General features: G+C 41.1%; 1 protein-coding gene and 1 long non-coding RNA gene across 8 annotated transcripts in view; one reads left to right on the top strand and one right to left on the bottom strand.

The window, feature by feature from the left end:
* Positions 1 to 403, bottom strand: part of ATP2C1 (ATPase secretory pathway Ca2+ transporting 1) — an 87,224-nt gene extending 86,821 nt beyond the window's left edge. For 3 of the 5 annotated variants that reach the window (XM_050938346.1, XM_050938349.1, XM_050938350.1), the window contains exon 1: positions 310 to 403. The gene's annotated coding sequence lies outside the window, so the exon portion shown is untranslated. Of the gene's footprint in view, positions 1 to 302 lie in introns of all 5 variants that reach the window. The other 2 variants (XM_050938348.1, XM_050938347.1) reach the window with 2 other exon arrangements.
* Positions 119 to 17,296, top strand: LOC127044101 (uncharacterized). 3 transcript variants are annotated; one of them, XR_007772402.1, is made up of 4 exons: positions 119 to 184; positions 5,736 to 5,956; positions 11,609 to 11,775; positions 16,704 to 17,296. It is a non-coding gene; the product is annotated as an uncharacterized LOC127044101 (long non-coding RNA). The 3 variants fall into 3 exon arrangements; XR_007772401.1 differs by lacking the exon at positions 119 to 184 and adding an exon at positions 470 to 547 and having other exon boundaries at positions 11,667 to 11,775; XR_007772400.1 differs by lacking the exon at positions 119 to 184 and adding an exon at positions 470 to 547.
* Positions 17,297 to 17,543: the final 247 nt, after the last annotated feature.

The raw sequence follows: 17,543 nt of genomic DNA, 5'->3' as shown, positions 1-17,543 counted from the left end.
CGGGAGGATTAGTTACCCAGCAGCCACACCAAACAGGGAGACTCAGTAACGAAGCCAGCACAGAAGCCGCCCCAGCAAAGAGCGCAGGACGCGTTTCCTACACCAGGCTCCGGCAGCTCCCAGCGCCCAGCCACCGAGAACGGCTCCCCACGCCGGGGCGGCAGCTAGACGGGGCTCTGACCCGGTGAGCCCCCTCGTTCCCTGCCCCACCACCCCCGGAGCTCCCCCGCCCCCCCGGGTCTCCCAGCGCAGCTTCGTATTGCCCCGACCCCCTCCGCCCACCGGCTTGTCCCCCTCCCCACCGCTCACCCCAGACGCCCCTGGCGCAGGCGACGGCTCCTCCGCCCCCCGGCACTTCACTGCTTGGGCTCCGTGCGGCGGCGGCGGCGGCACAGACGCATCCCCCCTCCCCGAGCGCTCGATCCACTTCCGCTACCCGTGGGGCCGGCACCGGAAGGGCCGGTTGTGAAGACGGAGTTGTAGGTGCGCATGCGCCTCGGAGCTGTCGCCGCCGCCTCCCGCTGCTCCCCTAGGCGCGCGGCCCAAGGTCAGCAGCGAGCGAGCGTGTGCGCGCCTCTGCCACGCCCTGTCTCAGGAGCGGAGACTTGCTCCTTTCACGGCGCCGCTGGGCTCACGGTTCGGGCGCGCCCGCGCCCCCCGAGAACCCGTGTGCTGCACGCTCTAACCCAGCCCCCGTTTTGACCCTCTCCCCCGCCCTGACCCGAGACCGACCCCCCGCGGCTGCCCCGTAGCGGCCACAGACCCCCCACACACACCCAATAAGCGTTCCTACCAATCGTGCTCTTAGCCCCGCCCCCACCATCACACTCAGTATCTCCACGCTCTACTGCCCCCCCCCCCGTGTCCCCACCCCAGCTGCTTGCACAGCCCCACCCACCTTGAGCCACCTCGCAGCCCTGCCCGCACAGCCCCCGTGCCAGGTTGCACAGACACTGCCCCTGAGTAACGCACCTCCCCCCCCCCCCCCATTCTGCATGCTCCACCGCCTCCCCTTGGGCTTAGTGCTCTTGCTAACGTCCTTTTACCTGAGAAACCTGCCGTTCACAGGAGCCTGCCCCTGGAGGCAGGGGCATCACAGCACCTCAAGACCAGACCTGATTCCAACAGGCTGATTGGGCCTTAGCTCTCCGTGCTACTGTGTTGTAGTATCAGAGATGCTGGTCTTGAGACTGGCATTAGAGCATTCATGTGACAGTAGATAAGGGAGTTGAGAGATGGATGGTGCCCACCTCATTCATTAGTATTACAGTAGCATCAAGAGGCTCCGGCTGAGATCAAGCTCTTTTATATTAGGCACAGTCCAAACAGTGTGACAGTCCCTATCCCAAACAGATTATAATATATTCCTATTTTGGGACCTATTGATTAAAAAGTACTATATAACATTATACAGAGAAGGTAAGCATCATTATCCTCATTTTACAGAGGCACAGATTAAATGACCTTGGGCAAGGTGTGTAATTTGGTGAGCATACCTTCTGCAAAAGGTTAATTTACCATGCTGCATGGGACTGCTTTTCAGAGACTGGCATCATATAAACCCTTTTTCATGTACCCTATTAATACACCTGACTGACATTGGTTATTTGGTCTTGAGTACATTTCATAACAATCCAAAGTGTCATCAAACAACTGACTATGCAATTTATCAACAAACCAAATACCTTAATCCCAGCCCAGTGCCTCCACAAATCATCATTCCTCCCTGTGACTCAATCCCAACTAATTCTCCTCTGCTACTTTTATGATGTTCACTAAGACTGTCAGTCACACCTTTTATGAAGGCCAATATCACACACTGAGCTGATGCTTTAGCATATCATATATGCTAGCTAGCTTTCATAGATTAGTATGCTTCCAACCACCTGAAAGAGGAATATTTGAGTACATTTAAAAAAAAATAGAAAACTCTGGTTTAAGATGTCTAACTCCAGGATATATTTTCATTCTTAAAGGAAATAAAGATAACTCCCAACCCTTCCCACTAGGAAGGGAACCAAACACTAAAAATAGCCTCTTATTAATAAGAGGCCATCTATACTCCAACAACATGGAGAGCATCCTTTGGGATGCCAATATAAGTGTTGAGCATCCAGAGTAGATCTTTTAAACACAATCATTCCTTTGGCGATAATGTTGTATTGAGTACATGATGTATTTTGTCATTCAAGATCAAAGTGTGATCTAGGCATGCTAATGCAGGCTTGACACCTGGTTTTTAAAGAAATATAAAGGATGGTCATACAAGGAATCTCACTGACAGCCTGTCAAACAAAGCTGAAGTGACAGGCTAATCAATCAGTCTTCAGCAAGAGAAGAGGGAAAAAAATCTGTCAGTTCATAAGTGATGTTTACAGCAACCAAATTACAAAAGGTTAAAATTAAGTCTCATAACTCATTAGTATGGCTTTCTGAAGCCATCAGCTAGGCAAGATCAAGTATTAAAAAGAAATAAAGCATTTAAATCTGAGTATTTGTTTATATGCAGATATGCTTCTGACTGTTTACAGTTTGGGAGGGGAGTACACAAGTGCTGATTTAACCTATATGCGATAAGAAAAAATATCTGCTTTCATGGGGGGGAGGAGGAGGAGAAGTTAGTTGTTCTAAAGATATATAATGTATGATTTCAGGCTCTGCCCAAAGAGTTGCCATGACAGATGGTAGTCCATGCTGTCTGAGAGTGAGCCTGTAGAGTTTAGGGATGCCACTGCAAAGTATCCCAAAAAAAGACTACGATTGTAACAGTGGATCACCAACATACAGATTTTAGTGACCTATCTGTAAAATTGTGTCCTGCTTAGTGTCAGTTGGAGAAAGTGCAAGAATAGCAACACAGCTAAACATATCCTGCCCATTCTTATGCTTTTTACAGTGTCATGTTTATTTCTTCTCATTGCTATGATCAGCATTAGTCAAGGAGCTATAATGAGCTAGACCAAAGAAGAACATGGAGCTAGCATAAATGGGAAACTAACTAGGATAATTCAGTTTACCAGGTAAAATTAAATGACAGGTTGTCTACTAAATGAGTCCTCATGCTACTGCATTAATTTATGAAAGCTACTCCAACTGCTATTTTAAGGCAAAGTATGCAAGTTTACAGCATTTCTTAACATTTTTTCTTTAGCAAGGAAAGAGTCAGTGCAAGCCCTTTAGTTTTTGCCAATATTTACAGCCACATGCCACTTACACTTGCTTTCCAATATAACACTACAAAAACAGTGTTTATATCTGTAAGCCATAGGACTTCAGCATTTGGGCCTAAACAACTTCAGTCTGACCTCGAGTATCTATTATTTGGTGATCTCATCTGAATTATAAAGCATTTCTTAAAAGAAATTGTGACTAGTTCTGTTTCCAACATCCCTACTCCTATCTACAGGGTTCTGCTCATTAAAAAAATCCTAGATAATACTAGTGTATCTCAATCCACTGCAGCAGTTTTTAGAAATTTTCTGACCCTAACATGAGCCTGATAAACCAAAGTGTCAGGACAGCCTTATTAGTTTCAGGTTCCACTCAAAAGCTTTGGTTTTAGCAGGAGCTATTTGGCAAACAGGACATTAAAAGCCTGAAGATAAATACCAGAAATCAGAATTAAAAATGGAAGTTGCTTTAAAAAAAACAAAAAACAAAAACCACCTATCTTCATATTCATGGTCATCAGTTATATGCATACAAATACTACTCTGAAGTCTCACAATATAATAGAACACTAGTCTGAAAATCAAAGGAGTAATATTTTCTATTTTGTTTCAATTCCAACAGAATCATTAGAAGAATGAAGGTGATTAACTAACTAGAATATGAAAGGCAGAACCACAAGATATTCAAGCTCCACAACTAAAACTCTTGCAAAAAAGTACGTAACACCAATGGGTATTTGAAAAATCTGATCTGAAAGTAGAATCAGAACACTGATTGAAATAAAATTTTGGGGTATTTTATATTGATATTGCATTTCAAAAAAATTCTCATCTCAATTACATTTTGTTTAATATATTCTGAAACACTTTCCCCGTTCTGTCTAGGTAAAAATCCAAATGACCCTTCCCCCTCCCCACAAGACCAACACTGAAACATCCTTTTAAAGATGGATTTGTTTAAATATTATTGACATTGATAAGTTACTAGAATAAAGCTTGTCCAGGACTTCATTTTACTCATGAGAAGTTGAAGTGTACAGAAGTTTTAAAATCCTGGAAAATATTTCAGGTTATAAAAACTATTAATTCTATATTCTAAAACATCCCTGGATTTTTTTAAATGGTCTATAACAAAGAGATGCCAAGAGAGAAGCCAAGTTCTGAGACATTGGTATCCAATTTGGGGAAATAAAGGGAATGCCATTGGGGCCTCTCTTAAAAAATGAATTTTAAAGGTTTACTTCTTGAAGTATGATAATTCAGCCTCCCCAAGCACCCTGTACCCTCCTACTTCATAAACTGGCTTTTTCAGGAGGAAAACATTCCCTCATAACAAAGAATCTCCTCCTGGTGGAAGGGATTGAAGAAAGTGAAAATCCACTTTCTTACCTCTCCCACATTGTAGAGGAGAGTAAAATCAAAGTGCTTATGCTACTAGAGTCAAGTAGAGAAAGGTTGATGCTACAGATCTCCATTTATAGCAATGCACATTTTGTGAGTGCACTGTGTCATTTGTAGAGCTTTCTCCCCTCCTCCGTCATAGTATCTGATAGTTAACAAGGCAGCCACTTCATTTCAGTGGTTCTTAAAACTTTTGTATTGGTGATCTTTCATATAGCAAGCCTCTGAGTGCGACCCCTGCCCCTTTATAAATTAAAAGCACATTTTTTATGTTTCTATTATAAATGCTGGAGAAGTGGGGTTCACAGGTGGAGGTGGACAGTTCATGACCCCCATGTAATAACCTCATGATCCCCTGAAGCAGGGGTTCCCAACGCTGTGCCTGTGGGTGTCATGGCACCCGCTGGGGCATCTATGTGCTTCCACCTATTGGCCACCGGACAAGCAGCCGCCAAAAAGTGGCAACGTCAAGAAGCATCACTGCCGAAATGCTGTCGATGCTGCTGCTGCTTTTCGGCAGCATTTTGGCGGCAACATTTCTCGATGTTGCCGCTTCTCAGTGGCATTTCAGCAGCTGCTTGTCTGGCGGCCACAGTCCTTGGTCCGGCACCCACCACACAGAAAAGGTTGGGGACCACTGCGCCTGAAGGGTCATGACCCCTGGTTTGAGAACCCCCGGTGTATAGAATTCCCAGAACAGAAAAGGATGCTAAGATGGAGTTAAGTTTGAGTATATGTACGAGCAAGTTAAGAGTAAAAACGTCCCAGGGATGTTTTAAAATTTTCATAAAGTGTTATTTTAAGTGAAGCCTTAATTATGATTTTTTGGGGGGGCAGATTTAAGTGAAACCTTAATGTAAGAAATGCACAACTAGGTACCCAAACAACCTTCGTTCTCCCCCATAATGACAATGAAATAACGATATACTTATGGTTCATTTCATGTAATCTGAGACCACCAACACTAAAATGCCTAATGTTTCTTTAAACATTAGACTGTTCAAATCTTTTCCTTCTGTAGCATAATTATAAAGATTTCAGACTCTAGCCTCAATTATCTGTCAGCAAGACAAGATTAATTAATTTTCTAACTTTGTAATCAGGAAAGATGTCTAACCTTCTTCCATATTCATAATATTTCGCTCTCATATTCTTTCCCCCTAGCATCTTCTGTTTCTCCTGAAGATTTCATACAGAGCACACCCCAGCTAATCCTCATCTTGGGCAGCTTGCGTTTTGGATTAGGTCAAAACCCGCACCGGAGTCTTTCTAGACAGCCTGCTCTTCCCCTACATTAACACAAGTGAGGATCTTCAACTGTTGCTGGTATGTTCTCAACTGCCCCTGTTCAAGTAGGATTCTCAAGTGCAGACTCTTCACAGAAGGTGAGTTTCCCTGTTGTACATAGGACTCTAACACCCATGATGGCACCCCTGTTCACACACACTAGCGAAGTGCCATGGCCCTGCTCACAGAAATAGCCAACAGAGCTAGCCAAGCCAGGAAGAAAAAGTGCATGTTATACACTATCCTGGGACAGCAGCTTAAATTGCACCATATGTCAAGCAGGATGCCCAGCTGAGACAGCCACAGTGCCTTCTAGAGGCTCCTGCTACAGTATTTCAACCACATCCATTCAACACCAACCATTGCTTAAAGCCATGATGCAGTACTAGTGCCAGGATGAAAGATACCACCAGTTCGATAGTGGAGTAAAATGTTCTACGGCTCAGAGGAAAACTATGATTGTTCCTTGAATTTAAAACAAGAGGAAAAAGAAGAGCACTCCAGCACAGAGTGTTATTAAAAGGTTTCAGTTACAGTATTGACATGTCTGTGGTAAAGCATAAAGACATTCCAACAATAAGGCTATGAAGCAAAATGAAAATAATTAATTAGTGGTGGTAGAGCAGCTTAGTTTCAATCAAGACCAAGCTGACATGCCAAGAATTTTACGTATGTTGCATATATTAAAAAGAGAAAGCCACCTGTCTCAACACTTAAGACAATTCACAGGATTCCTGTTCTGATCTTGAAAATTGGAGTGAGGAGGATTTACATAATAAGTTAATGAATAGATCATTACCTACTTGTAAAATTTCAGCTCTGGGCAAAAATAAGCTAATTTCAGCGATGAGTTCTTAGAGGTGATGGGTTTGTTTCTATAAATTCATTCAGACTGAGCCAAAATTTTGATCTAGTGGAAGCATGCTATAGTTTTCTTGGCAAAAGATTTATTCTAAACTTTTGTCTTGTAGGACAATTCACATTCTGTTACAAAAAAGAATCACTACTTGCACAGAAATAGAAATCTATTCTTCCGCTTAGAGGTTCTTCCTCCCCTTTTAGAAGGAATCTATTTTAAAAAGTCAGATTTTAAGGTGGGTAGAGATTAAGTGATTTCTGCAGCATGTTGCTATTGTCTTTGTTTCTATAAAAAGTACCCTCTAGAATAAAGGCCAGTAGCTTTAAGATAACATGAAATGCTGAAGTGGATGAAAGCACATTTTTATTTTTATTCTCTCTGCTAATATGGCTATGGAATTTGGCCAGGGAGAGGACAAAGAATAAGGCTATTATGTGTGTACACACACCCTTCTTTTGAAGTCTGCTAGCTCTCCTCGTTTACTGAAAATAGTCTAGCATGTATTTGTGGCAGATATAAGGTCACATACTGCAATCCGTGTTATCAGTCGCATTCTTGCCTATCTTCAGCAAACCAGAAAGTGTAGGGAGGTGGGGGGGTTTAATTTAATTTCAGGAGTTAAAACTCATGCTTAATTGCAAGTGAATTTGAATCCTCCCTACCATCTGGTAGTGGGGACATTCTATACAAATGCATAATTTCAACTGCATATTCTGAAGGAAGAAATTTGTTTTTCAGCAAAATATTCATCAATTTCCCATTGTCTGTTATAAACCAGGATTAGGCAAGGTCCCTTAAGTCAGAATTAAAAGGTGTTTCAGTTTCTAGATTTCAAAAATTGGCAATAAATGTACAAATCTGGAAGAAGCTTCTTTCTTTTTATGTTTACAGTTAACTTTTAAAAAGTCATCCAAATCAGAGATAATATTGATATGTTCTGGTCAATTTACAGATTTATGTTCAGATTTCAGAAGCTCATTTCTGGCATTGAGTGTTTTTGTAGTACCCCTACAAAAATGGTCACTCATTTGATTTGCTGAAGTAGGAAATACCAACATGCAGAATGTTAAACATTTCTAGTTTTTGCAGTTGTGTGTGCTATATGGAAAGTCATCCATCTAGGGAGGAGTCAGAACTCTCTCAGAATCTTGATGAGACCCAACCCAGAGCAGTGACTTAGATTAGTTACAAGGTGCCCACTGCATATGCAGATGTCATAAAATCCCTGATATAGTTTCCTAAAGTTGTAGGATAAGACTTCCATTTCAAGTTGAAGAAACTTCCAGTAGGCCCAGTGTGTATTAACAGTTTGTAAAAGTTGCAGAGCTTTTAAAATTTCACAGCTGAGTTGTGTTGTCTTAGCTTTTTAAATTAGTTGAAGTCCATGATTGTGACAAGTCCTTCCATGTCCCCCACATAATTCTTTAAAGTCTTTTCTTCACTTGATCATTGGAGATGTGAGGATTAAGAATCTACTATCCATAGTGTTTTTTATTGTTCTTATGTGAAGGTCCATTTTATTGGAAGCCAGAATCATGTTAGAGTTGCTGATGAGAAAGCTGGGTTTGCAGCAAGACAAGCTCTGATGTCATCAGTGAGCCTATTTTCAAGTCACTGTACCTCTGGGCCTGAAGCATGTAGAACTGTGATAAAGAAATTTTAACAAATGCAATATGAGGGGAAAAATTAAAGTTGTGTTTAGTTACTGAATATTCTAACAGTCTATATTATGGTCACCATTTTCACAAGACTATGATAAATTTTGTACAAATTTGGTCTTGTGAGGTATCTTGAAAATTAATCTGCTGAATATCATAATCCTGTTAAAATGTGTAGCCACACTATATGTGATGTTATAAGATTCTACTGTAGGATACAGAGGTTGACTTCCACCTCAGATGTGGTAATTTCTCATTCAAACAGCTTAATGGGACTAAATTGGGGAGAGGGGAGCAAATAATATCAGTCCAAGAATATTAAAGGAATTGGCACATGAAATTGCAAGCTCAATAGCAAGGATTTTTAAAGAATCTAAACTCAGGGCTCAGACCCTCTGACTGGAGAATTGCTAATATAATTCCTGTTTTTAAGTAAGTGATCCAGGAAACTACAGGCCTATTAGTTTAACCTCAATTGTATGTAAAGTCTTGGAACCAATTTTGAAAGAGAAAGTAGTCAAGGACAGAGGTGAACAGTAACTGGGAATAAAATACAACATAATTTTACAAAACTTAGATCATGCCAGACCAACCTGGTCGCCTTTGAGAATATAACTGACTTTAGACAAGGGAAGTGCAATAAATCTAATCTACTTGGATTTCAGTAAAGCATATGATACAGTTTCACATGGGAAATTACCAGTTAAATTGGAGAAGATGGTGATTTACTACAGGGTATGATGAGACAAAACCTTTGCTTTTAAGTTAGTAATAGGCAAGCAAATACCTCTTATTTTTCTTTGTAACTAATCCTGACTTTTATGCATCAATATTTGTAATCACTTAAATTCTCTGTTAATACTTTTCTTATTGTTTTATCTTCACTAGTATGTTTGGATTAAGTTGTATGGGAAACTATTTGGGATTGCAAAGATGGTGCATATATCATTTTCCTTTGATGAAACAATGGACTTTGTGAGCTTGCATTGTTCAGTAGCATGCTGGACACTACAAAAATGCACATTTTGGTAGACAAGGCTGGGATTAAAAATTTGCAGGCATCACTCTGCAGCTAAATTAATGAGTGACTGGTCAGTGCCCATGTACTTAGCTTGGAGAGAATTTGTGTGCTGAAGGCTGTGAGAGCAGGTCAGGAGTGGATGTTCTGACAGCAAGACAGTGTAAAAGGCACCCCAGGTTAGAGAATTAAGGGGACACAGCTGTTCAGTAGTCCAGATCGTACACTGGATAATGTCACAAATACTCAACAAAGGATCAGATGTCTTATTTATCTTGTACTTGATACATTTTAAATTCATGTATTTTAGATTCATAGTGCTTTGAGTCAAGTGTTTATTTCTGGAACAATGGAAAGCTAATGATTTATCAGATTTAGTTTGAATTAACAAGTTTTCTGATATTTCTGTTGGAAAACTAATTAACCTTCTGACTCCTTAAGTGAATTGCAGTGATCACATACACACCTAGTGGAAGACCTCATAACTGTAGCATAAGACTACCACTACCAGTTGACTGGTACTACAGCAAGTGTATACACCTCCCTTTCCTTTGGCCTGTCAGGGTATGTCTACCCTGCAGCTAGGAGTGAGCCTCTCAGCCCAAGTACACTGACTCACTATGGACATTGGGCTTGAGATCAGGATCTCAAACCCACCCAATCCCTTAGGTTTGAGAGCTTGAGCTGCAACATGCACGCTGGTATTTTTAGGGCCATAGCTTTAGCTCTGCTAACATGAGTCTACCCAGGCTGTGTAGGTTCACCCGAACCGCTGAGGGGGTGTTTTACTGTGTAGAACTATAAGAAGTTCCACTGCTTTGCATCCATAGAATAAGGATGAGGAGGTGGAGAAGAGATCTGGTATAACGTGCATGGGAGATAGTGGGACATCCCGGTTCTTATGAAAAGACGGTGCTAATAGCAGCATTGCCAACTCTTGAGATTTTAATCACAAGTCTTGCAATAATTGGTATATTTCTGAAACAGCCAGTTCATGGACTCATGTGATTGGGGAGCTGCTTAGTGTTCATTATTGAATTCTAGCCCCTGTAGCTGGAAGAAAAGCTTGAAAATGTGAACTGTAAAGGCTTAAGAACCAGGCTGCGAATAAAGAGAGACCCAAATTTCTTTTTCCAAGTCTCATGATTGAGTTTTTGGAATTGGCAAGATACAAACTCCAGCATGTATCTATCTTGTTTGGTAGGAATTTATCACTAAGATTAGTAGACAAATTCAGTCTAATTGAACATTTTCTGCTGACTAGTTATTTGTTTATATTGCAGTAGAATTCCAGGACCTCAACTGGAATTGTGGCCTTATTGTGCTAGGCACTGTGCAAATTCCTAGAAGACTACAGTTTCTTCTGGAGAATCAAAAGTAGTGAAAGAAAAATATGTTGTGCATCCGAGGTTTGTGATCAAAATAGCTTGATAGCAACAGTTGAATATTTAATGAGTAGTGCTGAGGTAAACTCACTTAGTGCTGGTTACAGCTCTTGGACACAGTTTCACTCAAACTCCCTGGTTTTAGCTTAATTTTAGTGCTTTTTGATTAACATTCATGATATTTGTAACAAGTTCTTGAGATAGGTCTCCTCATAGTGAACCCCCCTGGTTTTATCTAGCAACTTTTTATCGTGGCTGGGTGGGGGGAGGGATCTTAGATTAAGATGTATTATAATATGAATGGATAAACTAGCTATAAGTCAAAGTTTGTACGTCACAGATATCTAGTGGAGAAGCAAGAGTGCTATTACAGATTAAAGCAACAGGGTTTTTCTATATTTTAAAATCTTAACTTTTCTCATTTGTAGTCTTTTTTGTACACCCAATGTTTGTATAATTATGTTAATATGAGTCATCTACATAGACTTAGTATTTGGTTAAGTTGACTTCATTAAGTTTCGTGTTACTGTTGCCTATTTAACTTATTAAAATTTTGCAAAAAAAGAAAACTACTTAAGAAATTGCTTCAATAATCAGTTTTGCTGTCATTGATACAGTCACATTCAGCCATGATTTTAGTGATACTGATGTAAGTGAATGACATGACAATGCGTCATTGGTGAGATGTCATCTGTCATTGGTATTGTCAAGTTCCTAAAAGAAAGGTCATTTATATAGGGAATATGCAATTTTCTGTTGTCAATCTAAACTTGACTAGAATTCTATCATGCACCATGTTAATGTACAAACTCTGTACTTCTGTTTCATAGAGTTAAAGGTCAGAAGGGATAATCAAATCTGACCCTGTGTCTATCATATGCCACTAAGTTTCACCAGATAATCTGATATGAACCCCAAAGACTTCTGGGACTGAAATGCTTTGGTCTAACTGAAGACTGAACTGGCGTGCCATGGACAGAGAACAAGAAAGACCAAGGTACTACACCAATGTGTGAGGTCCCTGCAATAGTGACATTTGCCTAGGTGATCCCAGCAGGCAAACTATGCCCCATATAACAGAGGAAGGTGAAAAAACGCAAGGTCTCTGGCAATGTGACCTGGGGGAAATTCCTTCCCAACCCCAAATCGAGCAATTAGCATGACCTTGAGCATGTGAGCAAGAAACCCCAGCCAGCCATTCTAGAAACAGGATTCTCTGTACCACTTCAGAGCAGGGCCAGATTAGGAATGGACAACGTAGGCATGTGCCAAGGGCCAATTCACTGGAGAGGCCTCAGAGGGTTTACCAACCTGAGTGTTGCTGAGACCCCATGCATAAGTTTTGTTTTAACCAATTGTACATCTAGGAAAGATTCCTTCCTGACCCCCACAGGTGACTTGCTAAAGCCCTGAAGCATAAGATTTGGTTAGCCATTGTCTCAAATCCCCCAGGCTGCTAGAAAAGAAACGACCCTTAGAATCACTGTCAATTTTAGTGTAGTGCATTGTTTTATGACAAACCATTTGCTGTTTTATTTGAACAAATGCAGGGATTTGAACAGCAAACACATGTGTAAATAGTTGAGGATGCTAAACAAGCTTCACTTGCTAGTAGTTTTGGATGGCAGCCTAATTGTCAGAAATGGCTGAACATCCTCAACTCTCATTTACTTCACTGGGGATTGCAGGTGCTCAAATACCTCAGGATAAGGCTCCTACTGAGTTTCACAACTCCCCCCACAAGCTGGTCATTTATTCCCCATTTCCTTACAGGAATGCTGGAAGTGGTCCTTAATTTGTTCACTTAAAATGTGTGTCTGAAGGGCTAGCATGTCAGGTGCTTACTGTAAGGCATTTGAGATGTGGCTTGAATGTCAACTCCGAAAACACAGGAAGATGAATCAGCAAAAGAGTTTATCCTAGATGGAAAACAATTAAGTTTTATTTGATACCAGTGAGCACAATTCCAGAAGGAAATAAATTATTTTGGGCAAGGATACATTTCATATGTTTTATACATTACTTGGTACAATGGGGGCCTGATCCTGAGGTGCCTCTGTTGTACCATAATATTTTTATACTATTAAATGCAGAATTCCATATTTAGTGCAGTTTTCAGGTAATTTAGCTTCTGAAGCACAACAATTCACGTAACTGAGGGATTACAACTCAAACACTTTCTGAATAAATTTGGAATTAGCATAACGTGACTGATGGAACACCTGGACTACCACTCCCTATTGGCAGATACATATTTTCTAAGGAAATTCAGTGAGCAGCAAACAACTCAGTTATGGCAAAAATTACTGTAGGCGTCAAAGTGAGTCTAAATGATAATATAATATGCCTTCAGTTTCATAGCACTTTGATGCCACAGGGAAATGCAGCCACATATTGGATGAAGGACAGCAACCAATTAGTGCATATCATGCTTCACAGAAATGAAGCGAGGTGAGTAGGGAAAGTTTTAGCTTGAGACATGAGGCAAACTTCTGTTTGAAACAAAGTCTGGTTAACTTTATTATACACAACAGGCAGCACTTTCAAGAGGTCACTTAAAAATAGTGCTACCAATTAATTGCAGTTAACTCACAGGATTCATTCAAAAAATTAATCATGATTAATCACAGTTTTAATCACACTGTTAAACAGAATACCAATTGAAATTTATCCAATATTTTGGATTTCCTCTACATTTTCATATATATTGTATTCTGTGTTATAATTAAAATCAGACCGTATATTTTTATTACAAATATTTGCACTGTAAAATATTTTTCAATTCACCTCATAAAAAGTACTGTAGTGCAATCTGTTGTGAAAATGCAACTTACAAATGTAGATTTTTTGTTTTGTTTGAGTGCAGTTACATAACAGTGTAAAACTTCAGAGCCTACAAGTCCACTCAGTCCTACTTGTTCAGCCAAACAAATTTGTTTACACTGACAGGAGATAATGCTGTCCTCTTATTTACAATGTCATCAAGAAGTGAGAACAGGTATTTGCATGGTAGTTTTATAGCTGGCATTGCAAGGTATTTAAGTGCCAGATAAGCTAAATGTTCATATGCCCCTTCATACTTTAGCCACCATCCTAGAGGACATGCTTCCATGCTGATGACACTCATTAAAAAAAAAAGAATGTGTTAATTAAATTTGTGACTGAACTCCTTGGGGGAGAATTGTATGTCCCCTGTTCTGTTTTACCCACATTCTGCCATATATTCAGTGATGAGCTCTCAAAGTTCTAATAACCAGTTCCCTACCAGGTCCTCGCTGGCACTTCAGTGGCGGGGGCGGGGGTGTTCACTCACTCCAAGATTTGGTGGCAGGTCCTTCACCTGGAGCAAGTGAAGACACCCCCTCCCCCCACCTCCGAAGACCTGGTACGGAACCATGTGATGAGGTACAAGCCCCACGTGCCCTTCTGTCCCCTCCCATCTGACCCCAACCCACATCCTGCCTCCCATCTGACCCCAACCCACATCCTGCCCCCTCAGAACCCACAGCCCATCAATCCCCCCTGCTCCTTGTCCCTTGACCACCCCCTCCTGAGACCCCCCACCCTACCTTCCCCCCAGGACCCCACCCCCTACCCAACTCTCCCTGCTCACTGTCCCCTGACCCCATCCTCCACCACCCCGAAAGACTCCCAGAACTCCCATGCCTACCAAACCCCCTGGTTCCCTGTCCCCGACTGCCCCTGCAGAACCTCCACCCCTTCCAACTGGCCCCTGCCCCTTATCCTACCCCTCCTCCTAGTCCCAGCCCAGCCCCCTTACCATGCTGCTCAAAGCAGCCCAGAGCACTGGCACCAGCGGCATGGCTTTCTGGGGCTCTGTGAGATGGGGGGAGAAGCAGGGGAAGGGCCGGGGGACCCTCCCGAGCTGGGAGCTCAGGTGGGCCGGACAAGGCAGTCCCACAGGCTGGATGTGGCCCGTGGACCAGAGTTTGCTCACCTGCCAGCCCCTTAAATTTAGAAGAGGGTGTTGAACCAGTTATTAAACAACCAGTTCTTGCAAACCGGTGCAAACCAGCTCCCCACTGCATATATTTCATGTTATAGCAATCTTGGATGATGACCCAGCACATGTTTGTTTAAAGAACACTTTCACTGCAGATCTGACAAAAAAAACGCAAAGATACCAATGTGAGATTTCTAAAGACAGCTACTGCACTTGACCCAAGGTTTAAGAATCTGAAGTGCCTTCCAAAATCTGAGAGGGATGAGATGTGGAGCATGCTTTCAGAAGTCTTCAAGGAGCAACACTCTGATGCAGAAACTACAGAATCAACCACCAAAAAAGAAAAAAAATCAACCTTCTGCTGGTGGTATCCGATTCAAAATGAAAGTGAACATGTGTTGGTTGCACTGCTTGGATTGTTATCGAGCAGAACCCATCATCAGCATGGATGCATGTCCCCTGGAATGGTATTTGAAGCATGAAGGGACATATGAATCATTAGTGCATCTGGCACAAATATCTTGCAACACCATTTACAACAGCACCATGAGAACACCTGTTCTCACTTTCATGTGATATTTTGAGCAAGAAGTGGGCAGCATTATCTCCTGTAAATGTAAACAAACTTGTTTGTCTCTGAGTAGAAAACATCTAAAAATATTTAAATAAATGACATTCTATTGTTTAACAATGTGATTAATCATGATTAATTGTTTTAATCACTTGACAGCCCTACTTTAAATGTCATTTTTGCAGAGTTTACAAGCAAATACTGGTAATTGCATTAGCATTTTTAAAATAAACCTAGTTTGATGTTGGCGTTCCCTCTGAAATAAGAGACCTTTTTATTTAACTGTATAGTTTTCTTAATGCATTCCTAATAAAGGAGTAAGTCACTAGTAGTAACCATTGCTTTGCAGATCATTTCACTGCACTAAAAGAAAACACCTCTAGTACAGACAGCCTTGTCTTTGTTCTTCTGCAGACTAAAGACTGAGACAGTCCAAGGTTTTAACCCCTCTTGTTTTATTTGATTGTCACTGGTGATACTTTGAATTGTTGGACAGATGCTTTTACCACCACTTCTGTCATGTTGCTGAGGATAAGAGATTTGACCTTCCAGTGCTCAGCTATTAATTTAAAAGCAACAATATGGGGCCAGCACCCGCCTCCCAACATACATTAATAGCCATAGAAGATGAGAACAGAACTGTGGCTTCTGGGTTTTCTGCTCAAGTCGTATCATTTCCAGTTGGAGGTTTGCTCAGGTGTGTGTTGGGGAGAGGAGAAGGTGGGAGTTAATTTCAATGAGATTTGATCTAAACTCCTGGCTGACAGCTATTTCCGCACTATCTGCCAGGAGATCCCCACCTTAGGCCATGCGTCCCAGTCAGACTCCTTGGCTTCATCCTTATGGTAATTCCTAGTCAGAACAGAGCTCTGGACTCTTTCCTGAGTAAAAAAAGTAGATCTGGGCTTCTGCAGAATTCTTAAATTGCCACCCTTAAGGAGACACGTGGTGCTTACCATTTGTTAGGCCTCTGTGTCCAAAGCCCAGGTGAATCATATGCAGGTACATCCAGGATGTGTTATAAGAAATGGTGATAAACATGGTGTTGAACTTAAGTATGCTATATTTTATACATACACACCACTGTAGCTCTAATTCTGCTTGGCCTATAAATAAGCATTCTTATTTATTGCATTTAATAATTAAGGGTCTCATTCTCTGTTTCCCTGTTGTTTTCATGTGATCAGATTAATAGATTTTAAAGTAAAAAAGGATAGTTTTAAATCTAATCTGATCTCCTGTACAACAGGCCAAACAGCCTCACTCAGTAATTTCTGCATCAAGTCAATAACTTTTGCTTAAGCCATAGTAGCTCTCCCAGAAAGTTATCTAGTCATGACTTAAATGGGTTAAAGAGCCATCTGCAATCAGAAATTTCTTTTCCTTGTAGGCACTTGTGGACCAGAGACTTGGTTTTCAGCATTATACTATAGAAGATGTTGGCTAGCACTTTTGGGAAAAATGCAAGACAAAGGACAATGAGATGAACAATGACATCTAATGCGGTGGTGGTGGGCTGTGCTCTAGTCTAAGTGACCTGCAAGTAGCACATGATCTGAAGGTTACAGATACCTTCACAGGTGTATATTGGTACAGATATAAATGCCTGGTTCCAATTCAATACTTTCAGAAGGAACTCACATGAAGAGTGAGAGTTTATATTACCTATGAAGAGGTGCTGGTCGCTCAGTGTGGGGGAAGTTCACCAAACCAGCTAGCAATCAACTGTGTCAAACACATGCCTATTGTCAAATCAAGGAGAGCAAGTTTTTCCTTTGGATTACCAAATTGTGTCCAGTCCTGCAAATCGTTCCATATAGGCTGATGTCTGCACGGAACTCCTTGTTAGAATCAAGGCATAAATGCAGAAGTTCATACATAGAGTGTATATACGTGAATTATCACGGGACAAAGATAACATTAGCTAACCAAAAATAAATGTATTGAATGTGGCTTATCTGGAATGTAAGTGATCCTGCTAATAAACTGATCCTGCTAATAAACTGTTATATAATATTTTTTGATCAAGACAGGTTCATGAATGTCAATTACAGTTAGGACTCAGGACAGTTAAATGACTGAGATCACATAACTTCAATGCTTCATAAATATCCCATTTACTCTGCATGTAATTGCTAATTACCTGCGTTAGCAGTTTTCAACACAATGGTTCTCCCATTTTCCTTAATGGAAGTCAGATGCTCTTTTTTCCTAGCTAACATCAGTTTGA

The sequence above is a fragment of the Gopherus flavomarginatus genome, chromosome 2 (genome assembly GCF_025201925.1).
Source record: "Gopherus flavomarginatus isolate rGopFla2 chromosome 2, rGopFla2.mat.asm, whole genome shotgun sequence".
NCBI classification, from domain to species: Eukaryota; Metazoa; Chordata; order Testudines; family Testudinidae; genus Gopherus; species Gopherus flavomarginatus.
The sequence above is the reverse complement of the archived record's forward strand: the minus strand, read 5'-3'. Positions and strand labels throughout refer to the sequence as shown.